General features: G+C 46.0%; 1 protein-coding gene across 1 annotated transcript in view; it reads right to left on the reverse strand.

Moving 5' to 3' along the window:
• Positions 1 to 16,786, reverse strand: part of LOC122806809 (tropomodulin-3-like) — a 792,984-nt gene that overhangs the window by 59,781 nt on the left and 716,417 nt on the right. The window lies entirely within an intron of this gene.

The following is a 16,786-nucleotide window of genomic DNA, read 5'->3' on the forward strand; positions in this document are numbered from 1 at the left end:
ACACATGATTGTGTTCCAGGAATGTCAACTAGACACCTCAGTTCAAACAGCTTTTCATCCACAGAAGAAAAAAAAAAAAAAAAAAACAGAGCTTTATTTAGATCCTTTTCTCAGATACTCCACTCAGACTTTGGTCACCTCAGAATTTTGGGTCTCATGGCATCTATGATTCTCATGATACCCTGGCAAGACTCCACATGACAAAGGTATAGTAGTATCTGAAATCTCTTTGGTCTCAGCATCAATACCCTTTATATCTTTTCAAATCCCAGTACTAGGGCTTGTCAGAAGAGAAATGTTTTGGTGGAAACAACAGGTATCCTTAAAATCTGGGTCTCCCCATCTCCTTTCCCTACTCCAAAGCAGTCAGCCACCACAGATGCTTTGGACTTTGCTTGGGGAGCAGTTTCATGAGGGATAAACATGTAGAGGGTGTGGGACACCAAGGACAAATGCAAGCACATATATATCATGTAGATGCTTGCATTGATCAAAGGACTGAACTCTTTGAACCATCTTTGGTCCCTGGGACCTCTTCAAGTGGTTACAGACAATACCACACTCATGTGGTACATCAACAAGCACGGGGGAGGTAGGTCGTACTACCTTTTTCAGACCGGCCATGTTAGCTGGGGCTATAGCTTCACAGCACATTCTTAATCTATAGACATCCTACATTTTGTAAGAGCAAAACTGTGTGGCAAACAAACTGAGCAGGATCAGGTCAGACCCTGATGAATGGAATCTAGATCAGGGGGTCTTCCAAGATATGATCCATCTGTGGGGAGTTCCACAAGGAGACCTCTTTGCCTCCTCTCTGAACAAATGGCAAAATTTTGTTCCAGGACTCCATGCAAAACAGTCTGAAAGACACATGCCTTTTCATTTCCATGGACAAGAATATTCCTATATTTTTCCACCATTTCCACAAACATCCCTTAAGCTCACTGTGGTGATACCCTTCTGGCCTAGGCAACCATGGTTCTCTCTTCTTTTGGAAATGGCCAGTGGCAATCACCACAAATTTCCTTACAGACTGCATCTATTCACATAAAGTACAGTTTTGTACCTACCATAAATGTAGATGTCCGAGTGCTAATACAGCTGCAGTCATAACAGATGGGTTCTCCTGCTGTCAGGCGGGTCCTCGGTTGGCCGAATTCCAAAGTCTAGGTCCGGCGTCAGTTGTCGTCGCTTCTTCCCTGACGTCAGTGCGACAGGGGTATAAAAGAACCAGCCGACGCCATTTTCTTCAGTTTTTCTTGCCCCAGATGTCAGGTGCCCCCAGAAGGAAGGCAATACATAAATTTGTGTAATAAAGCAATGCCATATAATCAAAATACAGTAGTTGCAAGCAAATACACCATAAATGAATACCCCAATCAGGTTGTATGAGGAGGTGTTAGCCAATAGGCCTGTCCCAAGAGGGGAAGTAGGGAGGGAAACCTGGACTGCAGCTGTATTAGCACTCGAACATCTACATTTATGGTAGGTACAAAACTGTACTATGTTCACTGTGCATACAGCTGCAGTCATAACAGATGGGTAGAATCCCACAGCTAAGAAAGGGGTGGTAGGCACTAGGTGGAACTAGGAGGAGCCAGGATGCCGTGCAAGACTGCAGTGGCAAAGCCTGCTCTAGTTTTGGAGTATAATGGTAGGTGGTAGTGCTTGGAGAAGGTATGCACAGAACTCCAAGTGGCTGCTTCCAAAATATATTTGGTAGGAACTCCTTTGAGGAAAGCTGCAGAGGTAGATGTGGCCCTTGTGGAGTGAGATCTGATGCCTGCAGGTACAGTTTTGCCATGAAAACAGTAACAAAAGCGTATGCAGTGGGCTATCCATTTTGAGATTGTCTGTTTGGAAATTGGCTTCCCTTGAGCTCCTACAGCATAGGACACAAAGAGCTGTTCTGATTTTCTGAAAGGCTTTGTTCTGTCCAAATAATAACGCAGTTGTCTGTGGATGTCCAAGGAATGTAGTAATCTCTCCCCTTTGTTTTGAGGATTAGGATAAAAGGTAGGTAAGTTTATAGCCTGATTCAAAGCTACCCTGGATACCACTTTTGGCATAAAGGACGGGTTGGTTCGTAAGGAAACTCTGTCTTGATGGAAGATGATAAAAGGCTGCACAACCATGAGGGCTTGTAGTTCCAATACCCTACGAGCTGAAGTAATAGCCAGAAGGAAAGCTGTTTTCCATGACAAATATTGCAAATCTGTTGAGGCAGCTGGCTCAAAAGGAGGCAAGGTCAGCTTTTCTAGTATGAAATTGAGGTCCCAAGCAGGTATTTGTTGTTTCCTTGGGGGTTTTATATTCTTAGCCCTTCTGAGGAACTGTCTCAAGAGGGGGTGAGAGAATAAAGGTGGATCAGTGTTGTATTCTGCAGAAATGGCTGAGGCATGGATTTTGATGGGGGAGAATGAAAGTCCACTGCTTAGCAGCTCAGCTAGATACTGTAATATTTGAGGTAAATTCAGTTTTCCAGGATTCTGGCCCTTTTTCTCATTCCAGGCACAAAACCGTTTCCATTTTGCGGAGTAAGCTTTTCTAGTAGACGGCCTTCTGGCCTCCAAAATGACATCCTGCACCTCTTTGGAGAGTAGGGTCTGTTGTGATGTTAAGGAATCTTCCATGCGGCCAGATTGAGTGTTTGCAGCTGACTGTGGAGAGTTTTGAAGCTGTGCTGAGTCAGAAGAAGAGGCATTAGAGATAGGGTCCATGGTGGGGAATGTGTCAGGCTCCTCAGGAGTGTGTACCAGTGTTGTCTTGGCCAGTCTGGAGCAATGAGAATCATCTTTGGTCTGTCTGCTCTGGTTTTTAATAGAACTTTGGGCAGCAGAGGAAGAGGTGGAAAGGCATAAACTGTCATTGTTGTCCAACTGAAAGAGAGAGCGTCCACTCTCCAGGCCTTTGGATGAAAAGTTCTTGAGCAGAATTTTGTCAATTGGTGATTTTTGTGGGAGGCAAAGAGATCTATGTCTGGCCTTCCCCATGCCTGAATTATCTCTGTAAAAACTTGAGGATGCAACTTCCATTCGTGTGGATCTGTCACATTTCTGCTTAGGTTGTCTGCCAGTGTGTTTTCCTTGCCTGGCAAGTACTGTGCTTGAAGTCAGATTTGAAATTCCAGAGCCATGTTCCAAAGTGACATGGCCAACCTGCATAGGGGTTATGAATGGGTTCCTCCCGGTTTGTTTATGTACCACATTACTGTGGTGTTGTCTGTCCTTATCAATAGTTGACCTGGATGCAGAAGGTCTTTGAAAGCTATAATAGCATTTATTACTGCTAGCATTTCCTTTTGATTGATGTGAATGTGCTTTTCTTTTTGGGACCATTTGCCCTGAATGCACCGATCTGTCATGTGCGCCCCCCAGGCGTAGTCCGAGGCGTCTGTTGTGATGACTTGATTTGCTTGAGGCTTACAGAATGGGAGATCTGTGTTTGTTTGGCATGCTTGAGCCCACCACAGAAATTCCTTTTGAAGTCATGGAATTAGTGGTATTATTGTTTCCAAACTGTGGCTGTGTTGAGACCATAGGTTTTTCAGGTACCATTGAAGTTTCCTCATATGCAGCTTTGCACATGGGATTAGTAGGATGCAAGATGCCATGAATCCCAGAGCCTGAAGGATTTTCCTTGCAGTCAGCCTGGTGAAATTTGGTAGCATGTTCTGAAGTATTGAGTTAGTTGCCCCTGCTTCTCTGGCGTGAGGTAGGCCATCTGGGTGTTTGTGTCCAAGTTGGCACCCAGGAAAATTATTTTCTGAGAGGGTATTAGCCTTGATTTCTTTTTGTTGATTGTGTATCCCAGAGAATTCAACAACATTATTACATAAGCCAGATGTTTCAGAAGAATGTGCTTGCTGTCCGCTTGGATCAGGCAGTCGTCCAAATATGGGTATATTTGTATCCCTTGAAGTCTGCAGTAGGCAATTACTGATGCCAGGCATTTCATGAATACTCTGGGCACAGTAGATAAGCCAAAGGGCAATGCAGAGAATTGATAATGGGTTGAACCTGCAAGAAATCTGAGGTATCTTCTGCAATTTTGTCTGATTGGGACATGCAGGTATGCCTCCTTGAGGTCCAATGTTACCAGCCAAGACTCCTTGCCCAGCATGGGAAGAAGCTGCTGTAAAGTGAGCATCTTGAATTTTGGTACGAGTAAAAATGTGTTTAGGATGGATAGGTCCAAAATAGGTCTCCAATCTTTTCCCTTCCTTGGTACCAGGAATAATCTGGAATAAAAACCTTGACCTTGTTCGTGAGTAGGTACCTCTTGAATAGCTTTCATGTCCATGAGATCTGAAATTTGTCTTTGTGCCTCTGCCCTTTGATTGTGTGGCAGGTTTGGCATGCCTCTCATTTTTGGAAGGGTGTGAAAATTTGTGTGGCAGGTTTGGCATGCCTCTCATTTTTGGAAGGGTGTGAAAATGGAATATGTAGCCTCTGTTTATAATGTCCAGGATCCATTTGTCTTTTGTGACAATATGCCAATTTTTTGAAAATAATGCCAGTTTTCCGCCTAAGGGTGCTGCCATTTGAGCCTTGCTTGGCATGCAAAGGGGAAAGTCACTGGGCTTGCTTTCTGAATGGCTGCGAACTGTCCTCACCACCTCTTTGTGTAGGAGCTTGCCATTGTCTGCCTCTAAACGATCCTTGAGATTGCCCTCTGCCCCACGGGCGCCTGTATCTACCTCTTTGTGGTCTGTCCGTGGCTGGAAAGGACCAATTTTTGGAAGGCCAATTTCTACTGAAACGTGGAGGTTGTACCTGTAGAAAATCTTTCACTGTTTGCATTGATTTAGCTTTCTCCTCCATTTTCTTTAATACCTCCTCAGCTTTAACACCAAATAATACATCCTTTTGAAGAGGGGCATCTAGTAATTTAGCTTTGACATGATCTGGTAAGGTTTGTTCCTTGAGCCAGGCATGTCTATGTATCACTGATCCTGTAACAGCAGCTCTACATGAGGCCTCTAGAGCATCAAAACCACATTGCAAGGTATGTTTACCCACTTGTTCTGCACTATGCATCAAATCCTGCAACTCCTTCAAGTCTGGTTGTTCAGGTTGTGACATTTTACTTCTCAATTGTATTAACAGAAACTGTTGGTACTTTAGCATATGGAACTGGCAGTTTAATGCCCTCATGGTTAAGGTGGCAGAGGTATATACCTTTTTCCCCCACCTTTCTAAGGATCTGGAATCTCTCTCGGAAGGTAATGGATTTTTAGCAGTGGAGGCCTTAATTCCCTTGGGGCCCTGTGAGATAGTTTCTGGGTCAGCCGCATGGCTTTTGTATAAAAACTGGTGCGAGTCAGGAACCCGGTAGTACCTGTCAGGCTTGACTGGGGCTGGGGGTAAAGAATCCGGGTTAAGGCAGGCCTCCGAGTACACATCATCTAGTTTGTCTAAGACAGGAGGTATAGCCAGAGGCCTGTGCTGAGGTAGCAAGAGAAAATCCCTAAACCTTTTCTTGGAATCAGAGTACTCTTGGCCTTCCCAGTGGAAGTGTTCCCTTAAGGTATGCAAGGTTTCCCCAAATGAATAATCCTCTGGGGGGGGGGGGGGGGGGAGACAGAGGGAATGGACTCCTCTGCATCAGAATCTTCAAAAGGGGAGTAAGAATGTTCCTGTTCATCAGAGTGCTCTGATATAATGGAGGCCTGGTCAGAGGAGGGGGATTCTTCCTCCACTCTGGGCCTTTTGTCCGGGGGGGGGGGTTGAGAACCCCTGATAAGAGTAATTAAATCCAGAGCCATTTTGAGCATCTGTTTTTTAGGCATGGGGCCTGGAGAAGGGCCCTGTGAAGCTGGTCTCTTAGAATGCATGGCTACTTTAGACTTAGTGAAAGCCTTGATGGAAAAAGAAGAGGAAGGTCTGAAGACACCTTGAGAGGAGGCAGACCTGTCTACATTTTGAGATTCACCACCAAGAGTGGCTTCGGTATCTGTAGTCGGGGTGTGGGCCGAGGAGCCAGCGACCTCGGGCACAGAAGACACCGCCAATGAAGTGTCGTCGGTAGTCAGGGGCTGCGTAGGCGCCTCGCTGAGAACCGGACCACCTGTAGTCGGCTTTGGCGTGGTGTCGGTAGAGGCTGCGGACCTCGTGTGTCGGTCCTGATCTTTGCGTTTTTTAGACAAAACTGGAGTGAGTATCCGACGACATAATATAGTTACATTGTTTGCCAAAATAATGCTGGGCGAACTCCGCCCGACACTTAATGGTGCGTTTGTTGAATGTAGCACAAAAACGACAGACCGAGATGTCGTGGTCTGGGCCTAAGCAAGGAATACAGAGGGAATGAAAATCCTTATGCGGTATTTGCTTCCCACATGAAATACAATTATTAACTTTGTCTGACATTGGTCTGAGGCAAGAAAAGTTTCCCCAACGGGGTACTTAGCTTTCAAGAAGACTTCGGTTGCAAAATTTTCGTAATTTCAGGAGCTGGCCGACCGGCACATGCGAACTGCTTCTGCTTCGGGCACCGCGTGGCAAGAAAGACTGAAGAAAATGGCGTCAGCTGGTTCTTTTATACCCCTGTCGCACTGACGTCAGGGAAGAAGCGACGACAACCAACGCCGGACCTAGACTTTGGAATTCGGCCGACCGAGGACCCGCCTGACGGCAGGAGAACCCATCTGTTATGACTGCAGCTGTATGCACGATGAACATCAGGGGTGCTTAGTACATATCAACATCAGTCATCTTTGACTGACTGCCTTGAAAATAGGGTCTTAATTCATTTTAGGCATCTGTTTACTGAAGAAATTACAGTTGTGTACACTTACCATAAATGTAAATGTTTGAGTGTATTCACTGTTGCAGTCTTCACATTTGGGTTATCCCTGCCAGGGTAGCTCTCGGCTGGCCCGAATACCAGAGGCTTATACCAGAGGCTTAGTATTTCTGCGTCGGTCGGCTGCTGTCGCTTCAGGACTGACGTCAGGTCGTCAGTAGTATAAAGTAAGGCAGCCGATGCCATTACATCAGTTTTTCTTGCCCTGTCAGGAGCCCCCAAGTGGGAGCCAGGATATGGTGGAAGAACCCCACCAGTAGAAAGCAAATACCAAAAAGTTCCTTGTAAGGTGAGAGAGAGAGAGAGAGAGAGAAGAGGGGGATGGAGGGAGGGAAACCAGGACTGCAACAGTGAATACACTCGAACATCTACATTTATGGTAAGTGTACACAACCATACTATGTTCTTCATATGTTTCACTGTTGCAGTCATCACATTTGGGTTGATTCCCAAAGTAGAGGAAAAGGGTGATGGCAGTCAAGGAGACTAGGGGCTGGCTGGGATGCCCTGCAAGACTGCAGTGGCAAAGCCTGCCCTGGATTTGGAGAAGATAGGCAGGTGGTAATGTAAGTATGAACAGGTGTTCAGGTGGCAGCCTCCAGGATGTCCCTGGTGGGGACTCCTCTGAGGAAAGCTGCAGAGGTGGAGGCTGCTCTGGTAGAGTGAGTCCTGACCGCCTTAGGGGGAGGTTTTTCATGTTGCTTGCAACAGAAATGGATGGGGTGTGCTATCCATTCGGAAATGGTTTGTTTGGATTTGGCTTTGCCCTTTGCCCCTGCAAGAAAGCTGACCAGTAATTGATCAGTCTTTCTGAATTATTTAGTTCTGTCTATATAGAACCGGAGCTGTCTGTGCGCATCTAGAGAGTGCAGGATCCTTTCCCCCTTGCTTTGTGGGTTAGGGAAAAAGGTGGGCAAATGAATGGATTGGTTGAGAGCCACACTGGACACCACTTTGGGCATGAAGGATGGGTTAGTACTGAGGGACATCCTGTCAGCATGGAAGATGATGAAGGGCTCTACAGCCATGAGTGCTTGTAGCTCGGAGACTCTTCTGGCTGAAGTGATGGCCAGAAGAAAATCTGTCTTCCAGGAGAGAAATTTTAACTCTGCTGAAGATGCTGGTTCAAAGGGGGGCAGGGTGAGCTTTCCAACACAAAGTTTAGGTCCCAAGCTGGGGTAGGTGCTCTTCTGAGTGGCCTCAAGTTGCTAGCCCCTCTTAGGAATGGTTTGATCAGAGGGTGTGAGAAAAAGGGGTGCTCAGTGTGGAAATAAGCAGAGATAGCAGAAGCATGAATTTTAATAGATGAAAAGGAGAGACCACTGTGTAAGCAGGTCAGCTAGGTAATCCAGGATGAGAGGTGGGGAGGGTTGTGCCGTATCGGCTTCCTTACCCTGAATCCAGGTGCAGAACCTTTTCTATTTGTCAGCATAAGACTTTCTAGTGCTAGGGTGTCTAGCCTCATGTATAACATCTAGAACCTGTTTCCTGAGGTTGGCAGACTGATCAGTGGTCAGGGAATAAGCCAGGCTGCCAAACTGAGGGTCTGCAATTGGGGATGCATGAATTCTCCTTCCCTCTGGGTCAGGAGGGTTGGGGTCTGAGGGAGATGCCATGGTGGCAGTGGGGACAGGCTGTGCAGCAGTGGGTACTAGTGCTGTCGAGGCCAGTCTGGAGCAATCAGAATTGTCCTTGGTTTTTCCTCCCTTATTTTGAGCAGTACCCTGGTGATGAGAGGTAGTGGGGGAAATGCATAGATCAAAAGACTGACCCAGGGGAAGGATAGCGCATCCACTTTCAAAGCCATGCAGTGATGCTCCCTGGTGCAGAACTTGCTGAGCTGATGGTTGGTGTGGGAGGCAATGAGGTCGATCTTCAGGGTGCCCCATGTCTGAGTTATTAGGGTGAAGGTTCTTTGGTCTAGCTGCCACTCGTGTGGGTCCACAAGATTTCTGCTTAAGTGGTCTGCCAGAGAGTTTAGAGAGCCTGGCAGGAATTGTGCTAACAGGTGTAGTTGCACGGCGGAGGCTGCATGCCAAAGGGTCATGGTCAGCTTGCATAGAGGGTAGGAGTGAGTCCCTCCCTGCTTGTTGATATACCACATCGGGTCCATGTCAGATGGACGAAAGCTCAGGTAAACGAAGACCACATCACTGAGACGACTCCACCGACAGGACGAATCCCCAACAGTAAGTGAATGTATTACGGAACGGAATACATTCCCGTTTCTCTAATACACTCGTAAACCACATTACAATATGTATAGCAGGGGGGGCAAGCCCCCCTGTGCCCCCACACCACCCCTACTTAAATATACCAACTCCGAGATCGCACTACAGTGAAGGAATGGGACCAACTCCCAGTCCGCACTACTTACCCATTTGTCGGGGATTCAACCTGTCGGCAGAGTTGTCTCGGTGATGTGGTCTTCATTTACCTGAGCTTTCATCCATCTGACATGGACCCACCACATCACAGTGGTGTTGTCTGTTTTGATCAGGAGAGCCACTGAGGAGAGAAGGGGCCTGAAAGCTGTCAATGTGTGCTGGACAGATAACATCTCTTTTTGGTTGATGTGCAAGTGAATTTGCTGTGGGCCCCATTGGCCCTGTATGCACCTGCCGTCCAGGTGTGCACACCAGGCATAGTCTGATGCATCTGTGGTGAGGGTCTGGGTGGTGGGGGTGGTGGTGAGAAAGGTAGTCCTTTGTTGTGGGAGCATGCTGCTGCCCACCAAAGAAAATCTTTCCTTAGGCAAGGTATTATTGGTATAAGAGATTCCAGGTCTTGAGAGTGCTGACACCAAAGGCTTTTTAGGTACCACTGAAGTTTCCTCATATGCAGTCTGGCATATGGAATGAGCAGAATGCAAGATGCCATGAATCCCAGAGCTTGCATGATTTTCCTTGCAGATAACTGGGGTCTGATGGCTAGTTGAGAGAAGTAGGCTGTCAGGTAAGTTTGCTTTTCTGGTGTAAGGAATGCCATCTGGGATGCTGTGTCCAGGCTTGCTCCCAGGAATATAATCCTTTGGGTGGGTACTAGTTTGGATTTCATTTCACTGATAGTTTACCTTAGGGAGGTCAGTAGGGACTTTACAAAGGCCAGGTGCTTGTCCTGACTGTATGCCTGAATTAGGCAGTCGTCTAAGTATGGGTAAATTTGTATATTCCTTTGTCTACAAAAGGCAATGACGGGAGCCAGACATTTTGTGAAAACTTTGGGAGCAGCAGATAAGCCAAAGGGAAGCACAGAGAACTGAAAGTGCAGAGATACTGCCCTGAAACGTAGATATTTCCTGCAGGATTCCCTGACTGGAATGGGGAGGTAGGTCTAGGGTGGCTAGCCAAGCATTCTTGGACAGCATGGGTAGCATTTGCTGGAGGGTGAGCATTTTGAACTTTGGTATCACTAGGAAGGTGTTTAGAATGGATAGACTGAAGATGGGGTGCTAGGTGCCCTCTTTTCTGGGTACCAGAAAAAGTTTGTTGTAGAAACGTTGGCCTATCTGTTCTGCAGAAACATGCTCTATTGTTCTCACAGACAGCAGGGAAAGGACTTGCTTTTTTGCCTCTGCCCACTGTTTTGGTGGTAGATCTGGGAACCCTTTTGGGGTTAGAAGAGTGTGGAAAGAAAATTTGTATCTCTGGGACACTTTGTTGAGGACCCAGCAGTCGTTGGTAATAGTGGCCCAGGTGCTTGCGTGGAACGAGAGTTTTCCTCCTAGGGGCAAGTGCAGGTGGGCAGAGGGAGGGGGTGGGGGAGGAGAGTCATTGAGAGTTATTACCATGAGAGGGTGAGCTTTGAACTCCCTGGTTTTGAAGTGGTGGAACTTCACTGCTTTGATCTCTGCATTCCCTGTGGCTGCTGTCTGGGGGGTCTGCTTCCCCAGGGCCTTGGCTGAACTGACCTAGTGGGGGCAGGAAAGGACCAGTGCTTGGAGGGGCAATGCCTGCTGAACCTGGGTGGCTGGACCTGTAGGAAATCCTCAACTGTCTGCATAGATTTAGCTTTTTCTTCCATCTTTTTTAAGACCTCCTCTGCCTTGGTGCCAAATAAGTTGTCTTTGTGCAAGAGTGCACCCAATAATTTAGATTTGACATGGTCTGGCAAGAGCTGTTCCTTAAGCCAAGCATGCCTTCTAAGGACAGAACCTGTGACTGCTGCCCTGCAAGAAGCTTCTAGAGCGTCAAAACCGTAGTGTAAGGTGTGCTTAGTTACTTGACTTGCAGAATGCATTAACTCTTTAGACTCTGCACAAGCAGGAAAGGAAGACACTTTTTGTTTGAGGAGTTCCGTGGTATGTTGCTGAAATTTTAGCATATAGAACTGACAATTTAGTGCTCTGATAGCAAGAATAAAGTACAGTTGTATACACTTACCATAAATGTAGATGTTCAAGTGTATTCACTGTTACAGTCATCACATTTGGGTTATCTGCTTGCAGTAGCCCTCAGTCGGCCTGATTAACAAAGTCTTGGGTCCTACGTCAGTTGCTGTCTCTTCTTCCATGACGTCAGGTCATCAGGGGTATAAAACATGCAGCCGATGTCATTACATCAGTTTTTCTTGCCCCAGATGTCAGGTGCCCCCTAATGGGAAGTAATTAAATCTATAAATATACAAGGTTATACCTCCAACAAAAAAGCAAATACACCAAAATGCTTTTAAGCATTGTAAAGGAGAGAAGAGGTACAGCCAAAAGAAGTCAGGGGGCTGGAGGGAGGGTAACCAGGACTGCAACAGTGGATACACTCGAACATCTACATTTACGGTAAGTGTACACAACTGTACTATGTTCTTCGTGTTTCACTGTTGCAGTCATTACATTTGGGTAGATTCCCAAGGTTGGGAGGAGGAGTTTATACAGCATTAGGGCCAGCTATAAGGCCCTGCAAGACAGCAGTGGCAAAACCAACTCTGGATTTAGAGAAAATTGGTAAATGATAATGCTTGGTGAAAGTATGTACAGAACTCCAGGTAGCAGCTTCTAGACTATCCCTGGTAGGAACACCTCTGAGAAAGGCTGCAGAAGTAGATGCAGCCCTGGTGGAGAGAGATCTGATCCCCTGGGGGATAGGATTTCCATGGTGTTTATAGCAGAAATGAATGCAATGGCTTATCCATTTAGAAATGGTTTGTTTTGAAATAGCCTTCCCCTCTGCCCCTGCAGCAAATGGTACCAGCAACTGGTCAGATTTTCTTTGAGATTTAGTCCTGTCAAAGTAGAATCTAAGTTGTCTGTGTACATCCAAGGAATGCAGAATCCGTTCCCCTTTGTTCTGCGGATTGGGAAAGAAGGTTGGCAAATGAACGGGCTGATTAAGAGCCACGCTGGAAACCACCTTGGGCATGAAGGATGGATTGGTCCTCAGAGATACCCTGTCCGCATGAAAGATGATGAAAGGCTCCACTTCCATAAGGGCCTGTAATTCAGATATCCTTCTAGATGAAGTGATTGCTAAAAGAAAGGTTGTTTTCCAAGAAAGAAATTTTAAGTCTGCAGTAGCAGCTGGCTCAAAAGGAGGTAGAGTGAGCGTCTCCAAAACAAAATCTTGCCCCTCTGAGATACTGCTTGAGCAGGGGATAAGAGAGAAGAGGGATGGTTCTGTGTTAAAGTGAGTTGAAATAGCTGAAGCGTGGATTTTAATAGAGGAAAAAGACAGGCCCTTGTGAAGCATCTCAGTTAAGTATTGCAAAATCTGAGGTAGATTGGGTGCTGCTGTGCTCATCCCTAAAGATTGGTTCCAGGCACAGAATCTTTTCCATTTGTCAGCATAAGATTTTCTAGTACTAGGCCTTCTCACCTCCAAGATGACATCCATCACAGGTTTGCCGAGGGATAATAAGGGTGAAATTAAGAGATTAGTCAGGCTGCAAGGTTCAAAGTCGGAAGCTGAGAGTGCAGAATTTGGTTCTCCTGCTGAGACAGCAAGGAAGGGGTTTGTGGCAGGTGCCATGGAGATATTTGAGACACACTGCGCAGGAGTGGGTACCAGTGCTGGCGTGGCCAGTCTGGAGCAATGAAAATCATTCTTGGTTTGTCCTGTTTGACTTTTAACAGAACTTTGGAGAGCACAGGTAGAGGGGGAAAGGCGTAGACTGAGGCTTTGCCAGCTGAAGAACCGAGCATCCACTTTCCAGGCTTCGTTGTGGGGAGTCCTTGTGCAAAACTTGTCCAACTGGTAGTTCTGGGGGGAAGCAAATGGATCTATGTCTGGGCACCCCCATTTGCTTGTCAACATGTAGAAAATCCATGGTTCCAGTTTCCACTTGTGTGGATTCATGAGATTTCTGCTTAGTCCGTCTGCCAGTGTATACAATTTGTCCTGGCAGGAATTTAGCTTGTAGGTGCACTTGGTAGCTCAAGGCTGTATTCCACAATGCCATGGCTAGTCTGTAGAGGTGGTAGGAATGTGTACCCCTCTGCTTGTTTATGTACCACATAACCGTGATGTTGTCCGTCTTTACCACTAGTTGTCCTGGAAGGATGTAGTCCTTGAAGGCTGTCAGAGCATTCTGTACAGCTAACATTTCTTTTTGATTGATATGTAGGTGCATTTGATTTGGATTCCATTTGCCCTGAATGCACTTCCTGCCAGGTGAGCCCCCCCCCATGCATAGTCTGATGCATCTGTAGTTAGGGTTTGGGTGGCAGGAGGTAGTGTGAATGGCAGTCCCTTGTTTTGGTGGCAGGCCTCTGCCCACCATAGGAATTCCAGGTGTAGACTAGGTATGATAGGAACCACTGTTTCCAGGCTGTGACAATGTTGACTCCATAGACTTTTTAAGTACCACTGTAGTTTCCTCATATGCAGTCTTGCATATGGCATTAGAAGAATGCAGAAGGCCATGAACCCCTACGCTTGCAGTATTTGTCTTGCAGATAGCAGGGTTTTTGTGGCCACTTGTCTGAAGTAAGTTACCAAATGAATTTGCTTCTCTGGTGTGAGGAAAGCCATCTGGGCAGTTGTATTCAAGCTTGCACCCAGGAATGTAATCGGTTGAGAGGGTACCAGTCATGATTTCTTTTCGTTTATGGTGTACCCCAGACAAGTTAGAACCCTTTTTACAAATGCCAGATGATTTAGAAGTATGCCCTGGTTTTGTGCCTGAATTAGACAATCGTCCACGTATTGACATATTTGAATATTTCTTTGCCTGCAAAATGCAATAACTGGTGCCAGGCACTTTGTGAATACCCTAGGCACAGTAGACAAGCCTAAGGGCAGTGCAGAGAAATGATAATGCAAGTAGCCTGCTTTGAAGCGTAGGTATCTTCTGCAAGATTCCCTGACTGGGATGTGCAGGTATGCTTCTTTTAAATCTAGTGTTGCCAACCAGGCGCCTTTGCTTAGCATAGGATGTAAGTGATGAAGAGTCAGCATCTTGAATTTTGGAATGTCCAGAAAGGTGTTTAGAGTAGACCGGTCCACAATTGGACGCCATGATTTGTCTTTTCTGGGTACCAGAAAGAGCCTGGAATTGAAACCTTGTCCCTCTTTTCCTCTTCTGGTACTGGTTGAATAGCCCCCATGTTTAAGAGCGAAAGTAATTGTTTTTGAGCGTCTGCCCACTGATTTGGGGGCAGGTCTGGCCACCCGTTTTGTGTTGGCAACGTGTGGAAATGAAATCTGTATCCCTGGGACACTATATTTAAAACCCATTTGTCCTGGGTTATGAGTTCCCAGTTCTTTGCATGAAGCGCAATCTTTCCCCCCAAAGGGGTGGCTAAAAGGTAAGTGCTTGGTAATTTTAAAAGGAAGTCATTGAGACTGTTTACCATAGGGGGGTGTCTTGTTATTTCCAGATTTGGAAGAGGAGGCCCCCCATTGCTTAGTTCTGAGAGTCTCCTGGGACTGAAACCTGGTGCTTTTGGTGTGTCTGGGTTTGGCTTGAAAGGATCTGGAAGGAGCTGGAAAAGACCAGTACTTAGTAGGCCAGTGCCTACTAAATCTTGGAGGTTGCACTTGTAAGAAATCTTTAATAGTTTGCATACATTTAGCTTTATCTTCCATCTTTTTTAGAACTTCTTCAGCCTTATTGCCAAACAGACGGTCCTGATTTAAAGGAGCATCCAACAATTTTGATTTAACATGATCAGGCAAAGATTGCTCCTTAAGCCAAGCATGCCTTCTAAGCACAGACTCAGTAACAGCAGCCCAGCAGGAGGCCTCTAAAGAATCAAAACCACATTGCAAAGTATGTTTTCCAACTTGTTCAGCAGAATGCAATAAATCCTGTAAATTTTTATTTTCCACACAGTCAGGAAACATCATTTTCTGTTTAAGCAGTCCAATAATATGCTGTTGATATTTTAACATATGAAATTGTCAGTTTAAAGCCCTGATTGCCAAGGTTGCAGAAGTATAAACTTTCTTACCCCATCTATCCAGCACCCTGGAGTCTCTATCAGAAGAGGTAGGATTTTTAGTAGTGGAAGCTTTAATGCCCTTGGGCTCCTGAAAAATGGTTTCTGGATCTGCAACAGGATTTTTGAAAAGGAAGTTGTGGGACTCAGGAACCCTGTAGTATCTGTCAGGTTTACTAGGAGCCAGAGGCAAAGAATCAGGGGTCATACTGGATTCCGAAAACACATCAACAATGTCTAGTACAGGAGGTATAGCCAAGGGCCTATACTGAGGTAGAAGAAGGAAATCCCTCAGCCTGTTTTTTGAATCAGAAAATTCCTGACTTTCCCCAGTGGAAATGCTCCCTTAACGTATGTAAAGTTTCCCCAAAAGAAAAATCCTCAGGAGGGGAAGCAGAGGGAATGGAATCCTCTGCATCAGAATCCTCATAAGTAGGAATGGACAAATCCAGGTCATTAGAAGAATCAAAAGAAACAGAAATCTGATCAGAAGATTCATAATCAAGCTCAGTCCTAGGCCTCTTAAGAAGGGGGGGTTGACTACCTCTGATTAGAGTAATTAAATCTTCAGCCGTTTTGATCACTTGTTTTTTAGGCATAGGGGCCTGAACATGTGGCCTGGGCGTCATTTTTTTTAGACATAGATCGAGATTTATGCCTTAGTAATGAAGGTGGAGTTGATTTAATATGCAAGTCTGTAGGCTTGAATACACTCTCAGAAGGCAGTGCCTGCACAGCGGCTCCGGACCCATCCAAGGTAGGGACATCCATGGGTTCCATAGGCGAAGTCTCTCGCGGCATACTGGACTCCGAATGGGTCTCAGTAGAGGCCTGCGCATCAGAAGTAGTGGGTATCAGGGACTGTGAAAGCGCCTCACTGAGTACCGGCAAACTGGCGACTGGCTTAGGAGAAACATTGTCAGCAGTTTTGGACCTCTGCGGCCCGTCTCTGTCTTTATCTTTGCATTTTTTTGGAATCCCGGTAGTCGGATGGCTAACAGATGACATTTCTGGATAATTAAACAGAGAACCAAAATATTTAGAGGCAAAAATGTACCGACAATGGATAGTGCACTGATTAAATAAAGCACAAAACCGACAGCAAGGTATGTCGTGGTCAGGGCCTAGGCAAGGAATACAGTACGAATGAAAATATTTGAGAGGTATTTGCTTTCCACAAGTAATGCAATTACTAACTTTTACTGACATCGGTAAGGAGCAAGAAAAAGTTTCCCCAACGGGGTACTTAGCTTTAAGTTGAAGACTTCGGTTCTGAAACTTGAAAACGAAAATTTCAGGAGTCGGCCAACCGGCACTTACAAACCACTTCTGCTTCAGGCACCGCATGGCAAGAAAGACAGATGTAATGGTGTCAGATGCATGTTTTATACCCCTGATGACCTGACGTCATGGAAGAAGGAACAGCAACCGATGCAGGACCCAAGACTTTGTTAATCAGGCTGACTGAGGACAACCTGCCAGCAGATTACCCAAATGTAATGACTGCAACAGTGAAACACGAAAAACATCCCTGTAATATCTGCCAGGTTTCCTGGGAGCAGAAGGTAAAAAATCAGGGGCCATGCTAGATTCCAAAAAGGCATC

The sequence above is a fragment of the Protopterus annectens genome, chromosome 7.part0 (genome assembly GCF_019279795.1).
Source record: "Protopterus annectens isolate FY-2018-M chromosome 7.part0, PAN1.0, whole genome shotgun sequence".
NCBI lineage: Eukaryota > Metazoa > Chordata > Ceratodontiformes > Protopteridae > Protopterus > Protopterus annectens.